A 16,330-nucleotide genomic window follows, 5' to 3' on the forward strand; every position below is an offset into this window, starting at 1 on the left:
ATTAAGTGTTTGTGGGGGCAGCATTTTGAGAAATGTGTCCATTTTTAAGTGCCAGGTGTTGGGGGGAGGGGGGTAGCACTAAGAGCTTGTGAGTGCAAAATGTAATTTGCATGCTACACCCCTGTCATTCACAGCTAGTTCAGCATACATCTATGTCTTACCTTTTATAATATGGATATAGCTGAAGAATGCCTTATGATTATCTTTAGCTATGATTGGTCATTTTTTTTAAGTTGCCCTTAGAGGATTTTACAAGTTGTCTTATTTGTTTGTTCAAGCGCAGGAGGGTGTTCTTTCAGTGCTGGGACCTCCGTCTTTCATTCTTAGACAGCAACTTCTTCCTCTTGTTATATCATATTAATGCTAGATGTCCACCAGGGAGGCTTGTTTTTTCATAAGGATCTTGTTTTGATCCTATCAGGTACAGCTGTGTCGATATATTTGTGTAAGTGTTATGGGGCATTTATGTACACCTTAGTATAATTGTCAATGCCATCTGTGGAAACAGGAGCTTGGAAATTATTTATGCCATCGCTTAGGAGGGTATAATTAGGTTTGGAGAAATGTTTTAACTTTATTTCACCTAAGAGGGGTTTGGATGTTATATCTACTTTAAATATGACTGATTTGTGACCAGATGTAACCAGTGAGGGTCCTATACTTGTAATAGTGCAATAGTCACCCATATTGGTGAGGACCAGGTTGAGAATATCTGAGCCCCTTGTGGGTTACATACTATTTGTTCCATGTCACGAGTGTTAAAGTTGAGGAACCTTTATGCTAGCATGTTGGTACTCATATAAGCTTCCCAGTCAATGGACAGATAGTTACATTTTAGATGTACTCATCTGGCCATAGGTTTTCAAGTCCAAAGGAGTATGGACTTTGCAGAGTTTTTTTCCACTTATTGAGACAATATATGATTTATCTTTATCAATGAAGTTATTGTCATATATCTCATGTTACTTCTCGGGTGTTGAATGTGCAAAGCTAGGCTTCTTTATCTTTCTAGTATTATTTGTGATATCCATAGAATCACTGGCACAAGCAATAAGAAAAAAAAAATACTAAGCAAATTGTCATTGTGCAGCAAAGCATGGTTTCATAATGCACTGAAAACAAACCAGACAACTTCATTGCAATGGACCTGGGAAGAGGCTTTACAGTGGGCTGTATGGTGTGAGGGCAAGTTCATCTTGTTTGACTTGGTGATGTGATCAACAATCAATTACTAAGAAAATATACTAATGAATGGTTTTAAGCGAAATGGAGGTCAGAAAAATAAAAATGCATTATATACAAACAATTTGCTTTTATTTTTACACATTTCTGAACAGTTTTTAGTTATCTGATCATTCCTCAATGGCAAGCTTCACTACTTTATTTATCACTTAATTTACTTGTCAAAGTATACACATGGGCAATCCAGTTTTATATTTAGAAAGAAAGAAATAAGAATTAATAACTAAAATCATGACTGGTATAACATTGTTTGTGTCTTTCGGCTTTTCCCGGTTAGGGGTCGCCACAGCGGAACTCCGGTCCGCTAATGATTAGCAGTAGATTTTTACGTACTGGCTTGCCAGGCCTAACACACAACCTTCAATGAAGGAATGCCCATTCACGCATGTCACCACACAGAAGATGCTCTAACTGAGAATTGAACGGGCAATGTCTAACTGTGAGGTGACAACACTACCGCAGCACCACCACCGCAGTATGACTGGTATAACATGCATAATTTTATTACACTGCTTTTCCACTTACTTATGGAAATCAGTATTATAATATCAGCATCTTTCAAACAATGGTGCTTTTACATGAAACATGCCCTTACTTATATTGAGAGTTTGGACACTCCAAAATCAGTCAATGTATTTAAAAATCCTAACAATTCAAAACTTAATGCAAGTAGTCAATCCTCGATTTTATACTATCCTCATTATTAAAACGATATTTTATTGCAGTCATACAAGAAGGTAATGTAAAATAAATCACAAAAAAGCTTGATTTGTATTATAGAAAACCAGTCTCAGACATATACATTTTTCTTCATCATTATCTTCTTTCGGCTGTTCCCATTAGGGGTCGCCACAGCAGATTATCTGTTTCCATTTCTTCCTGTCCTCTGCATCATGCTCTTTCACACCAACCACCTGCATGTCCTCTCTCACCACATCTATAAACCTTATCTTAGGCCTTCCTCTTTTCCTCTTACCTAGCAGCTCCATCCTTAGCATCCTTTTCCAAATATACCCAGCATCCCTCCTCAGCACATGTCCAAACCAATGCAATCTCTCCTCTCTTGCTTTGTCTCCAAACTGTCCGACCTGAGCTGACCCTCTAATATACTGATTCCTAATCCTGTCCATCCTAGTCACGCCCAGTGCAAATCTTAACATCTTTAACTCTGCCACATCCAGCTCTTACTCCTGCCTTTTTGTCAATGCCACCTTCTCCAACCCATATAACATAGCTGGTCTCACTACCCTCTTGTAGACCTTCCCTTTCACTCTTACTGGTACCCGTCTGTCACAAATCACTCCTGACACTTCTCCACCCATTCCACCCTGCCTGTACTCCCTTCCACACTCACCATTACTCTGAACTGTTGATCCCATGTACTTAAACTCATCCACCTTTACCAACTCTGTTCCCTGCATCCTCACCATTCCTCTACCCTTCCTCTCATTTACACACATATATTCTGTTTTAGCCCTGCTGACCTTCATTCCTCTCCTTTCTAAAGCATATCACCACCTCTCCAGGGTCTCCTCAACCTGGTCCCTACTCTCACTACAGATCACAATGTCATCTGCAAACATCATAGTCCACGGGGCCTCCTGTCTGATCTCATCTGTCAATCTGTCCATCACCACTGCAAATAAGAAAGGGCTCAGAGCTGATCCTTGATGTAATCCCACCTCAACCTTAAATGTATCTGTCACTCCCACCGCAGTCCTCACCAATGTCACACTACCCTCGTACATATCCTGCACCACTCTTGCATACTTCTCTGCCACTCCCGACTTCCTCATACAATACCACAACTCCTCTCTAGGCACCCTGTCATATGCTTTCTCTAAGTCTGCAAAAACACAATGCAACTCCTTCTGACATTCTCTGTATTTCTCCATCAACACTCTCAGAGCAAACATCACATCTGTAGTGCTTTTTCCTGGCATGAAACCATACTGCTGATCACTAATCATCACCTCCCTTCTTAACCTAGCTTCCACTACTCTTTCCCAAAACTTCAAGCTGTGACTGATCAATTTTATCCCTGTGTAGTTACTGCAGCACTGCACATCACACTTATTCTTAAAGATAGGTACCACAACACTTTTTCTTCACTCCTCAGGCATCCTCTGACTTTCCAAAAGTTCATTAAACAATCAGGTTAAAAATTCCACTGCCATTTCTCCTAAGCACCTGCATGTTTCCACTGGTATGTCATCTGGGCCAACAGCCTTTCCAATCTTCATCCTCTTCATAGCTGTCCTTACTTCCTCCTCGCTAATCTGTTTCACTTCCTGATTCACTATTCCCACATCATCCAACCTTCTCTCTCTCTCATTCTCTTCATTCATCAGCCCTTCAAAGTGCTCTTTCCATCTACTCAACACACTCTCCTCACTTGTGAGTACGTTTCCCTCGCTGTCCTTTATCACCCTTACCTGCTGCACATATTGCCCAGCTCAGTCCCTCTGTCTAGCCAATCGGTACAGGTCCTTTTCTCCCTCTTTAGTGTCCAACCTTTCATACAACTCTCCATATGCCTTATCCTTAGCCTTCGCCACCTCTCTCTTTGCCATGCTCCTCATCTCCTTATACTCATGTCTACTTTCTTCATCTCTTTGACAATCCCACTTCTTCTTCGCAGTCCTCTTCCTCTGTATACTCTCCTGTACTTCCTCATTCCACCACCAGGACTCCTTGTCCTCCTTCCTCTGTCCAGATGTCACACCAAGCACCTTTCTAGCAGTCTCCCTTACTAGCTCTGCTGTAGTTACCCAGCTATTCAGTAACTCTTCACTGCCTCCCAGTGTCTGTCTTAACTCTTCCCTGAACTCCACCTCACAATCACCCTTTTTTAACTTCCACCATTTAATCCTTGGCACTGCTTTCACACTCCTCCTCCTCTTCTTGATCACCAGCATCATCCTACAGACCACCATTCTATGCTGTTTAACTACACTTTCCCCTGTCACCACTTTACAGTCTCCAATCTCCTTCAGACTGGCCCTCCTACATAGGATATAATCCACCTGTGTGCATCTTCCTACACTCTTGTACGTCACCCTATGCTCCTCCCTCTTCTTAAAATATGTATTCACCACAGCCATGTCCATCCTTTTCGCAAAATCCACAATCATCTGACCTTCTGCATTCCTCTCCTTAACACATACCTACCCATCACTTCCTCATCCCCTCTGTTCACTTCACCAACATGCCCATTGAAGTCTGCTCCAATCACTAGTCTCTCACCTTTGGGTACACTAACCACCACTTCATCCAACTCACTCCAAAAATTTTCTTTCTCATCTATCGTACACCCAACTTGTGGAGCATATGCACTAATGACATTCATCATTACACCATCAATTTCAAGCTTTATAAACATCACTCTATCAGACACTCTCTTCACCTCCAAAACACTCTTGGCATACTGTTCCTTTAGGATAACCCCTACCCCATTTCTCCTGCCACCCAACCAAGATAGAACAATCTGAACCCACCTCCTATACACCTGACCTTACTTCCCTTCCATCTGGTCTCTTGCACGCACAATATATTAACCTTACCTTTCTTAAAAATAAGAATCAGTTTGTCAGTTACAAGTCATATAGTATGCTTTAAACTCACCAGTACTCAGATATCAGGTGCATCTTTGCCTATACTGCTATCAAAGTATAAATCAAATTCTGGGCATCCATTAATCCTTCCTAGCCACCTGAGAGGCCTCTATCCAGTCACATAGTAATGAACTGTAATGGCATTATATAATTATAATGTGGTGAAACTTAGTATTAGCCTTGTTAATGAAAAAAGTGTATTTGAAATAATACTGTATCTGCATAATTACCATCCCATGTAACCCTCAAGTAACACCATACAACTGAGATATCATTTTCAAGAATTCACTTCTTTATATGTCCCATAGACCACAATTTATTTTCTCAGAATATTACATAAAAATGCCCCCCAAAACATAAAGAGACAGATTCCAAAAGACTTATGGAAATTGCAAAATGTGTTGAGTTCAGTGGAAATCTTGTGGGAATCCAGGTAATATGCTAATTAGATGTAGTATGGAAATAGTACATCAGTGTACCGTTGAACACAGTCAATAAGCTCAGTGCAACAGTAAACATCGAGTAGGAAATGCATGTATTACAACCAATACCAATAAGGAAGTATGAGGAACGTCGCCAGACATTTTAAGATGCCTACACAAAACTGTCCATATTGTTCTGCCAATGTGGCATATATGGCATGGCATTTAAGCAATAACTTAGAATGTAACCTATCAACAATAACATTCCCTGTATGCTATACACATCCACATCCTGCACTTTCCATCATAATTCACAAATAAAAAATACAAAATATATAATGAGTATTTGCAGGTTCTGTTGTAATCTGCAAAATAAAAAGTTGTTTTTCCAGGCATAAACTGCTACATTGCCAGCATCAGAAAATCATACCCCAGGATTCATGAATCCTCCGTGTAAGACTAAATAAGATTTACTCGGAAACTGCAGTTGAACGGTATGACGTCAGCATGCCATGCATATTCATGAGAGTACGCTGACTCCACTCCAAGTCTAACATGGACTGTGCAGGAAGGCAGGGGGCGTGTCTGACTGCTGAGCAGTCCAAAGGTCCACGCCCCTGCAAGTGTCTGAATTGTGAAATGTCAACACACATGAGCGAGTCTGCTCAAATGTCTACATACCCAACACTACACTCCCTCACATTGTAAACCCCCAGTACAGTTATAAAATGTATAACTTTTCATTTTTTTTTATAATTCCTGATATAGCTGCCCGTATTTGTGCGTGTTTGCGCGGATGTGCCCATTGCTTAGCTGCAGTTAGCAATTTCGACACTGAAGAGCATAATAAGAAATGTTTATGCAAATTAAGCCAAATAGCAATAGCATAGTGGTAGAGCCTTCACACAAAGAGGAGGCATTCACGGTTCGAGTCCCACCACTCCCCTTTCTATTTTATGTTTTAAATTAGTATATGAAATAATTCCTGACATATATGAATAAAATTTTACTAAATAGCATTGAAATGGCCTATGTATCAGTGAACAAAATGTATATATATAAATATAAGAAGGATCTTGACATATAATTGCCAGTAGCTAAGCAGCGCTTTACCCAGTGCAATATAGTTGCCAGTAGTTAAGCAGCGCTTTACCCAGCGCAATATAGTTGCCATAATTAAGCAGCGCTTTACCCAGTGCAATGTAGTTGCCCATAGTTAAGCAGCACTTTATCCAGCACAATATAATTGCCCATAGCTAAGCAGCGCTTTACCCAGTGCAATAGGTTTGTGCGGAGCTGCGCACCTCGCTAACCAGCGCACCGTAGGGCAACGTGGATCAACGTAGAGCAAAGTTGCCTAAACACAGCCACACCCCCTAGCCTGTCTGGACAGTAGTAAAATAAAAAGCAATGACAAGGTTCAAACCTGGGACACTGTGCACCATAATCAAAGTACTGAACCACTAAGCCATGACAGCTTAGGATAAACATCCACTGTTAACATACACATACTTATAAATGGTAGATTAACCATTGCTAAGCAGGTCTGCAGTCAGCTGAGAATTTTCAAAAATGGCCAATCACAAAAAAGTGCGGGAAATGCGGCATATTTAAGCTCCATAGGCGGGAATACTCGCCATAACTGATTGTAGCTCCCATCTGCAGTTAGAATGGCTGGTGCTGGAGAGGGTACTCACTTTCGAGTGCAACGCTGGGGCATCGAGGAGTCAAAATACATGGTTTGGCTCCTTGTCCACCATCATGAGTCAAGACTCCTGCAGGGCCAGTTCCAAGGGACAGAGTACAAAGCAGAGACTTGGAACCGGTTAGCTCATGATCTCACCAGTGCCACAGGCGTCCCTCGGACTGGTGAGCAGGTCCATCACCACCAGACCTGAAGAGATGGAAGCACGACCTACTGAGCCAATGGATATAGGAGGCATGTGACATGCAAGATGCCCCAGTACTGAGTAGGTAACCATGGAATGCAGTATGTAAGACATGCTAATTTAGTCTATATAATGGATAGGTATGCCTCAATATCCCTTCATTTACTTCACAGCTGCAGGTGTCCATGCTGCGAATCAGCAAGCCTATGCAGATAGGATGCTAAGGCTGCGCCACCAGGCAGGTTAGTAATTATTCTGCATGTATTGTTATATAAAATAGGTGAGAGAGCCTGAAAAAAAGTGTTGTAGCCCAATAATACAGCTATAAAATGTCCTGAATAATTCCTCTGCATGTACTGTTATATAAAATAAGTCAGAGAGCCAGAAAAATAGTGTAGTAACCCATTAATAAAGGTAAAATAAGTCCGGAATAATATATCTGCATGTACTGTCATATAAAATAAGTGAGCGAGCCTGAAAAAGAGTGTTGTAACCTATTAATAAAGGTATAATATGTCTTGAATAAGTCTTCCATATGCACTGTAATATCAAATAAAGGAAAGAGCCTGTAGAAAAGTGTGTAATGTAATTAATAAAGGTATAATACTTAGAATGCTGTTGTCTATGTTGTAATTAAACACACCTAATCACAGAACGTATGGGAAGGCCGGTCCCAGCAGAACCACCTGTCTCTCCTCAGCTGGCGATTGCACCTGGCACCAGCAGGTCCGGTGCCCAGCCCGGGCTCTCCTCCTCCGTTGGTCCTGTGCCACCTTCGGGTGGAAGTGCTGCAGGGGATGGGGCTCGTCCCCCTGTGCAAACGTGGGTGGAGAAGGGCCACCTGTCACCTTCCGAAGGGTCCAGGCTGTGGTGCGTAGGGAGATCCAGTGTTCAGTCGCTGATCCCCCTATGCCAGTTCGAGGCGAGAGTGGCGTGACTCACGGGTGTGCCTGCCCCTCCTACGCAGCCCCCAGCAGAGCCACCCTCGGGGCTGTGAAGGTGCAGTGGTGACTGCCCATGGGTGGGGATCTCAGCTCCACTGTTACCATCTGTGGGCTCATGGGCTTGCGATTTCCAAACATCCATCCCCGTCAATTGTGTTCACCCACCCCATGTGTCATACTCCGCTCCTGTTTGCGTCTTGTTTGTCTTTTCTGTTTACCTCCCCAACCTACCTCCCCAGATATGCCTACTTCCTCTACCTCACATTCCACTCTCACCTGAAAAAAAAAAGGGCAATCTGTTCCCACAAAAATATTACACCCCATACATAGCTGCCCATTTCGCACACATGTCCACTGGACATGTAAACCGATAATTATAATTGGCAGTACAACATACTTTGTTGTCCTCACCCCTCTCTCAGGGGTGGAAGGTTTCAAATTTCACTCCAAATATCTAACATATACACAGCTGTTGCTGGTAAAGAAATGGGCAGCTATGGACCTTCCCTAAACCTGTTCTGCACATCCCGAGCTGGTTTCCCTACTGTCTTTCCCTCTTTGTACCCCCCTTTTCACCACTTTCCTATCTCCCCATTTTCTTTTCTTTCAAAGAAATTATCACAGGGGTTAGTGAGAGTAAACGCTTTTAAGCAGTAGTTAGCGGGTTTGAGCGAGTGTGCACATGTGTGCGCTTAGCAAAGCATCGCTAAGTGTCGCGCAAACTCGCACAAACCTGCTTACAACTGCTTAAAAGTGCCTTAGTCACTCTGTATGTCAGGGCCCTTTTTCTGCTCAGCAGCAAAATAAAAAAACCTCTGTCAGTCTCGACCCCCAGACCTTGGACACACTAGACTGCATGAAGTACCACTAAGCCACAGCAGATATACAATAACTTGGTGCTGAAATAAATATATCATGCAATACAATGAGTGAATGTAAAGGAAAAATAGGAAGGCCATAACACAAAGCTTGTTCTGTGAATCTTTACCAGCAATTGTTGTGGAATTGCATTACATGACTGTGATAAGAGAAGCAGCCATTCTAGCAGCAAATAATGTTATAGAGGCACTTTACAACCCCCACACAGTATCGTAGCAGGACAAACACTTGCATATCTGATTAGGGCAGAGGCTATACTTCCTAACTGTCACTACTTTTCAGGGATGTCCCTGATTGTGAAACATATTTTAGCTGTGTCCCTCTGAATCCCTCTGAAAAGTACTGACGTTAGTCAGAAAGGTGGGGTATTACACAATGAATAATGACAATAATAACAGTAGACACCGCTTGTACTTCATAAAAGGTGTACTAATCCATACGCACTGCTTCACTCAAGTCTACACTTACTGTCTCTATTATTTGGAAGGTGTACCTCACTTTTAACTACCTATCCCTGACTCCATGCAAATATGTATCTGAGTGTTTCATAGGCCTGGCAGAGGCACAAACACACAGGCATATCAGCTTTTCTGCTGTTACACACTCTGCAACTAGCTTTGGGAGGACTTCCACAAGCATACCCTTATGTAGGAGTACAACACAGAAATACCAAAGGATGTAGCCATGTACTGTTAGCAACTGACTGTAACAATGCTATTGTACCAGTGCTGAAAACACCTGTGGGTTGCACAGACAAAGAATAACAGGCTAACATCTGGCTACCATCTGGATAGGTTCATAGTTGGGAACTATGCAGACAGACCACCTGACTTGATAAACTAACCGGTACACACCAATCCTTTAAGTCCAGTAAGATAACATTCACACAATAATACATAATGCTGTCTGTATGTCTGCACGCCACCCCCCACATTTTAAATATACATGTGTGTTTAGGGTCTATCAAGGATGTAGGTAGGCATACTCAGTACTAGAATTGTCTAGTTTTCCTGAGAATCCTGTGCTAATGTCAACAATAAAAAACACAAACCCTGCAGAAGTGAGTACATTAATATGCACAGTATAACAGTTCACAAACAGTTCATGTGCCAAAAGAATACTTCTCAATAACTACTTTTGTATGGCAGTTAATTATATAAGTAGAAAAGAAACTACATACTCACATATATCTTGTGTAAGCATTTGTAGGGGTGAGTTAAACTCTACACTGATAGCTCTGTACTGGAAGTGGCAACAGTCAGGTCTGAGTACAACATGCACATCACTGTCTACACCTCTAGCTTCAGATATAAGAAGTATACCAACCTTCTGACTTAAACAACAGTGTCTACAGCAAACAAGCATGGGCCTCACTCTGGAAATCTGAAAGGGCTACGCCTACATAACTTAGCAATTTATAGCATTGGGTTGCTATGACAGTGAGTACTGCAATTACCACACAGCAGGCTGTATGCATTTACCAAATGCTGGGCACCAATTGGTGCAGAGGGCATCACATGCACATGTGCAGATACCTATAAAAGCAGGCTGTACTTGCTGTCCCCACATACATTCATTACATTGCACGTGTTATAGCATCTGTAAACCTGGAAAGGAGTAAAAAAAATTATTACTTAATAAAACAAAAATTTAATTAATAAAACAAATTTACTGAATTACTAACCAAAATATTGATTAAGTAAAAAAAAACTTAATTAATAACCAAAAAAAAATGAAGTAAAAGCAAACTTTACTTAATTAATACCAAAAAAAAATTTTTTTTTCAAAACATACACAGACAGACCTGATAGTGATAAACAGGTGTGTAACAGATATGTGGTTACCGGCAAGTAGTAGATGTTTATGAAGAGTACTGTACATACTTTGAAACATGCATATGTGGCAGCAGTAGGTATGTATGCACTGATGCCATGCATAACTACTGCCATGGACAAATTAGTGTGTAGCTGTGTGCAGTGGGACATAACTGTGACATATGTAGCTCAGCATTAAATGTCAAACATCTGATCATGTTATCTATGTTCTATACAGTACTGTGTATAATGGCTGTTTGGGGGAGTAGTGCAAACAGCTATATAAACCTGGATGTGACAGAGTAACACATGCATGATAGTCATATAATGTGTAGCTTAGCATTGGCAACTGCTGAACCAGGCTAGTATAGTAATGTAGCATTAGCAGCTATAAATACTCCCTGTAATATTACTGTTATGCACACATGTGACAACTGTTCATGTTGTAGCAAGGCCCAACAGGTCATCAGTGAGGTCTACAGACTTACAACAGTGTGGACCTTGTGTGTGTATGGCACACACATATGGAGAGATATTTATGTGTCAGATATATTAGCATCTTAACATGTGCATAGAGCAAAGGACATACTGCAACTGTTTGTGAAGGGTGGACATATATATGTTGGTGAGGGTTGTTATGTGCATATTTTTATGTAGGTTGTAGTGTGTGGCAAACAAGACAGAATACAGTGCTGGTATATGACATGTGGTGTTTAAAAGCTGTGGGTATGATTTCTTAGGTTTTTAGTCTTCCAGACAGGGAGTCCTGCTAAAGATACATGGGCTGAGAATACCTCCAATGCATTCTGCACAAGACTGAAATATTATTACATAACTGTATCCTTCTCAACCTTTGCATAATTGATATTCCCACCATGAAAGGTGGACTGTATATGTGCCTACATGTAAATATATAAGTACACCAATGGATGTTTATATGTACGCTCAAGCTCAATGTTGTGCACGTATTGCCATCCCTTTTGTTAAAAACCCTGTACCCAAGAACTACCACATAGGTGGTAGTCTACTCAACACCAAAAGTGTGATAAGAGACCATGGGACACAGGTGGACAGTAGTGTCCCTTTTGATAATCACAGTGCCACACTAGTCATGTAAACTGTGTATGGTCCACATGTCATCAGAAAAGGTGTGTCATCCATGGAAAAAGAGGTCAGTGTTCCACTCTACTCATCAGTCATAAAACCCATCATAGAGTACAATGGACCTTTTGGTATGTACCTCAGAAGACATCTACAGCAACTGTAGATGCCAGGCACATACCTCACAAAGAGTATTACCAGACTCAAACAGATGACATATGCAGACTGTCTTACAAAACCACAGCTACACTGTGTCACATACCGCCTACCCAGAGGCAACCTCTGCCTAATATACACAGCTATGCCAAACCCACAGGTGTTGGACATACTCCATGTAAACAGATCAAAATCCCTACAAGCTACACACTGTACTGATCTAAACCTTGTAACGTCAAAAAGCAGAACATGCTGGAGTGGTACATTCTCATCTCAGACACATACCATACTCTGAAACTAACTACCTATCAATAGCAAAGAAAGGTCCTCATTAGCAGTTGTCATGAATAATCATGATGAATGGATGTGAGATAGGAAATACAACCTGGGAATCACCTCTGTGGCTCTGCATGACAGGGGCACATGAACTTAAATTACATGGGTGTTGAAGGGCAGGGTATTGTATGGCTAGGCTTCTATAGGCCCTATGGCTAATAGCCTATTAGCTACCTAGGACCCAACACACACACACATGTACTTGTTGCATTAATTGCTATGTGAGGTTGACTGAGTGTGATGGTGAATGTGTAGGTGAATGTGTCAACATTGTGTATATGTGTGATAGCCTAGTGGGAAACTGTTTATATCACGGTATGTAGTGTTCTAGCTCTGATCCCTGCAAAAGATATGTATGCTATTGCTAGGCAGGAAAAGCAGTATGGCATACGGTGTGACATAGTCCCATGGTGTTGACTGGAGTGTGCCATTGTAGGCTAAAGCAGTACATGTATGCTTATTGATTGTTAGCACTAGTGAATACAAATCCCGTATGAACTGTAGTACTACCTGAAGCTGTAGGCCTAAACAGCACAGTATGGTGTATATCCACATTGCTTGGAAACACTGTTTTGCTTGTTACCTGTAGGGTTGCCATACCTTTGTGTCTTGTAGGTATGTCTGATGTGTGTGTGTGGGTATGCCTGTAACATGGCCTTGGTCGTATGTGTGTTACAGGATATAAGTGCATATCTAGCAACATGTATAGTGTAGTACAGCAGTATGCCACCTATATTGATGAATGTGCACATATGTTACCTAGGGGTTTGCTATCAACAAGTAGTGTGGTGTACTGGTAGTACTGTAACTGTACTTTACAATCATTTCAATGGATGACATATTTCTGTATGCATTAGCTTCATATATACCTCCTGTGGCTAGGTGGTGCATTGTGTCACATACAGTGTGCCATGTACTGTTGTATAGTCTTTACATACTGGTTTAACTTTGTTGTTGTGCAGAACATAGTTTAATATATAGAACGTGCCAGGCACTGTCAGGCAGTTGTGGGCTGAGCACTGATATGTGGTATTAAAAGTGTGTATCTACTGACAGCCAATAGGTTGCTATATATGGCATTTCATTGATATCTGTACTTTAGAATGTTAAGTGAGCCACATGACTTGCTCACAATTATTGTTTTATTGTCTTCCAGGGACATGTCTGATTATTGCAACCCTGCGTACTCCCCTGAAGAGGAGGAAATCATAATATCCACCCTAGTACAACATCACACCCTGCTGTTCTCCAGAACCAGCCAGGACCAGCACGAGCGCACTGCACTGTGGCAAGATGTCCGTCGGGTTAATGACATAGGCATGCATAACTGGACTTATGAGCAGGTACACCATCACTGCAGTGATTTAATTAGACATGTCCAGCAGCATGCCTCCGATGTCCGCAGACAACAGCTTGCCACAGGTGGTGGTGCAGCATTACATCCACCCCTCACCAGAGTGGAAGAGCTGCTCCTCAGCGTGGTGGCTCCTGGCCAACCACTACAACAGACATGTGTCATCATGGAGGCCAGAGTCACCCAGCAAGTTGACTCAGAGCATGCAGGTAACATGGCATATCTGTAGACTACTGTTAGTCTGATTGTTAGAACATACATATGTCAGATGTGTAATGTGTATTTAGAAGATGTGGAGCCTGGTGTTGTGCAATACTGATAATTTGGAACATAATCTGTATGCCTGTGTCTGTCAACCATTGTACTACTATAAAATTGCAAACTCACAGCAGCAATGCCATAGTTGTTGACACTGACAAACTGTCTCATATCCTTGTAGGTCCCTCTGGTCTGACAGCAAGACAGCAGACCCATGCTGGTGAGTGTTCTACATTTAATATAGCAAATAACGTGCATGTCATAGGTGAGTTGTAGGCCATATACACATGTAAAACACCTACACATAATGCATGCTCTGCATGTTTTCTGTGGGACTATGCACATCCCAGTAACATGAGTAGCTGCCTCAAACACATGCAATACACAGAGCATCCCAAACAATTGTGGTATACTGTAGTGGACATTGTATAGGCAGAGTCAATACACATGCACACAACATACACCACTTTGCCATATGCAGTACATGTAAATATGATACACATGGCGTATTTAGACACCTGCTGTAAGGTCAAACTCCAGTATCCCAAATGTCATCCACACAGCACACATACTATACCTGAGGGGTAGAGGCCTATCATGGGGTGGTGCAACACTCTTCAACACACAACACATTCATGTTAGGCAATATTGAACACCTTACATACCCATGTAACAGCTGCCTGTGAAATGGTTAATGCAGCCACAGTGCTGCAGTTGAGGTACAGCAAGATAGTTGCCAGTGTGGCACACATTAGTGGCCGTGAGTGACCACATGATGCTGCCTGATGATGGCTCATGGTACTACACTACATTCAGTTACAGTAACTACAGTACTACACATAGCATTCATTGCTATACACATGACAGTTGTGTGCATCCGGCCATGGTATGTATACCTGTGAGTGATGGTGCACAGGACATTGAAAAGCATTTCATACTTGCACAGCAATGTTGTGTCCATGTACACATCGTGTTCCAGGGTGAGGCCAATCATTGAACAACACACATGCATCAAAGACATGTATACTGTTATTAACAAGGACTCTCTACACTTGCACTGCATGCTGTTGAGCAACACACATCCTGCATGCTGACACGTGTGATAGGACTCTTTGGCTTGTGATACTGTACTCCACCATCAACCACTAATGAGTATGTTCTGGATTGCTGTTGGGGTGTGTGTGTGTGTGTGTGTGTGTGTGTGTGTGTGTGTGTGTGTGTGTGTGCGTGTGTGTGTGTCTCTGTGTGTCTACTTTAGTGAGTAGTGTATTTGTGTTCATGTGTTCATGTGTTCATGTGTGCATGTGTTCATGTGTTCATGTGTGCATGTGTGCATGTGTGCATGTGTTCGTGTGTTTGTGTGTGCATGTGTTCATGTGTGCATGTGTGCATGTGTTCATGTGTGCATGTGTTCATGTGTGCATGTGTAGATGTTTTCATGTGTGCATGTGTGCATGTGTTCATGTGTGCATGTGTGCATGTGTTCATGTGTTCATGTGTGCATGTGTTCATGTGTGCATGTGTGCTTGTGTGCTAACATCATGTACAGATTGTAAAGTGTGTTTCCTGTCTTCCTCTCACATGTGCTGAGGTTGTGTTGGTTGAGTGCAGCAGGGAACCTGAAGTCACTGCCACAAATAGTGGAAATGGTGATACATGTATTATGGCACAGGCAGGTTTGACAGGGTCTGTCGTTGGGCCGCCAATCGACAGTACACAGCTTTCCACCCCATCTATGTGCACATTCATACTGCCAATACATCCCTCATCACCAATGGCCTTACCTGAGGGACAGCATAAAGTAGTCATGACCAGGATAGTGTGGTATCTATGGCACATGTATCCCCTCACAGCAGCCTGCAATACATTCCTCATCACCAATGGCCTTACCTGAGGGACAGCATACAGTAGGCATGACCAGGATAGTGTGGTATCTATGGCACATGTATCCCCTCACAGCAGCCATACCCAGATGCCTGGAATGGTACAACATAGGCAGATATCCAGGGGTTCTCATGGGAGCACTGCTGGTCGTAATGCCCCTGGCAGACATGCCGCCACAGGTCTTACAACCTCAGTTATGTTCTGGGCTGTAATGCAGGCACAGGCACTTATGGAATGGTGCACCAGACAGGGACTAAGGGCGCAGAGGGCCCATAACACTGCTATCAATGACAGTATCTGTGACCTTGCTGGTGCCATCTGTAATTACACCAAGGTCATTGATAGATGTTGGGGGGAGACATTAGATGTCCTCCGCAAAGTCATGTCCATGTGCCAGGACAGTGCAGGATGGCTGAGACGTCGATGTGGACGTATGC

This window comes from Protopterus annectens, chromosome 4.part0 (assembly GCF_019279795.1).
Source record: "Protopterus annectens isolate FY-2018-M chromosome 4.part0, PAN1.0, whole genome shotgun sequence".
NCBI classification, from domain to species: Eukaryota; Metazoa; Chordata; order Ceratodontiformes; family Protopteridae; genus Protopterus; species Protopterus annectens.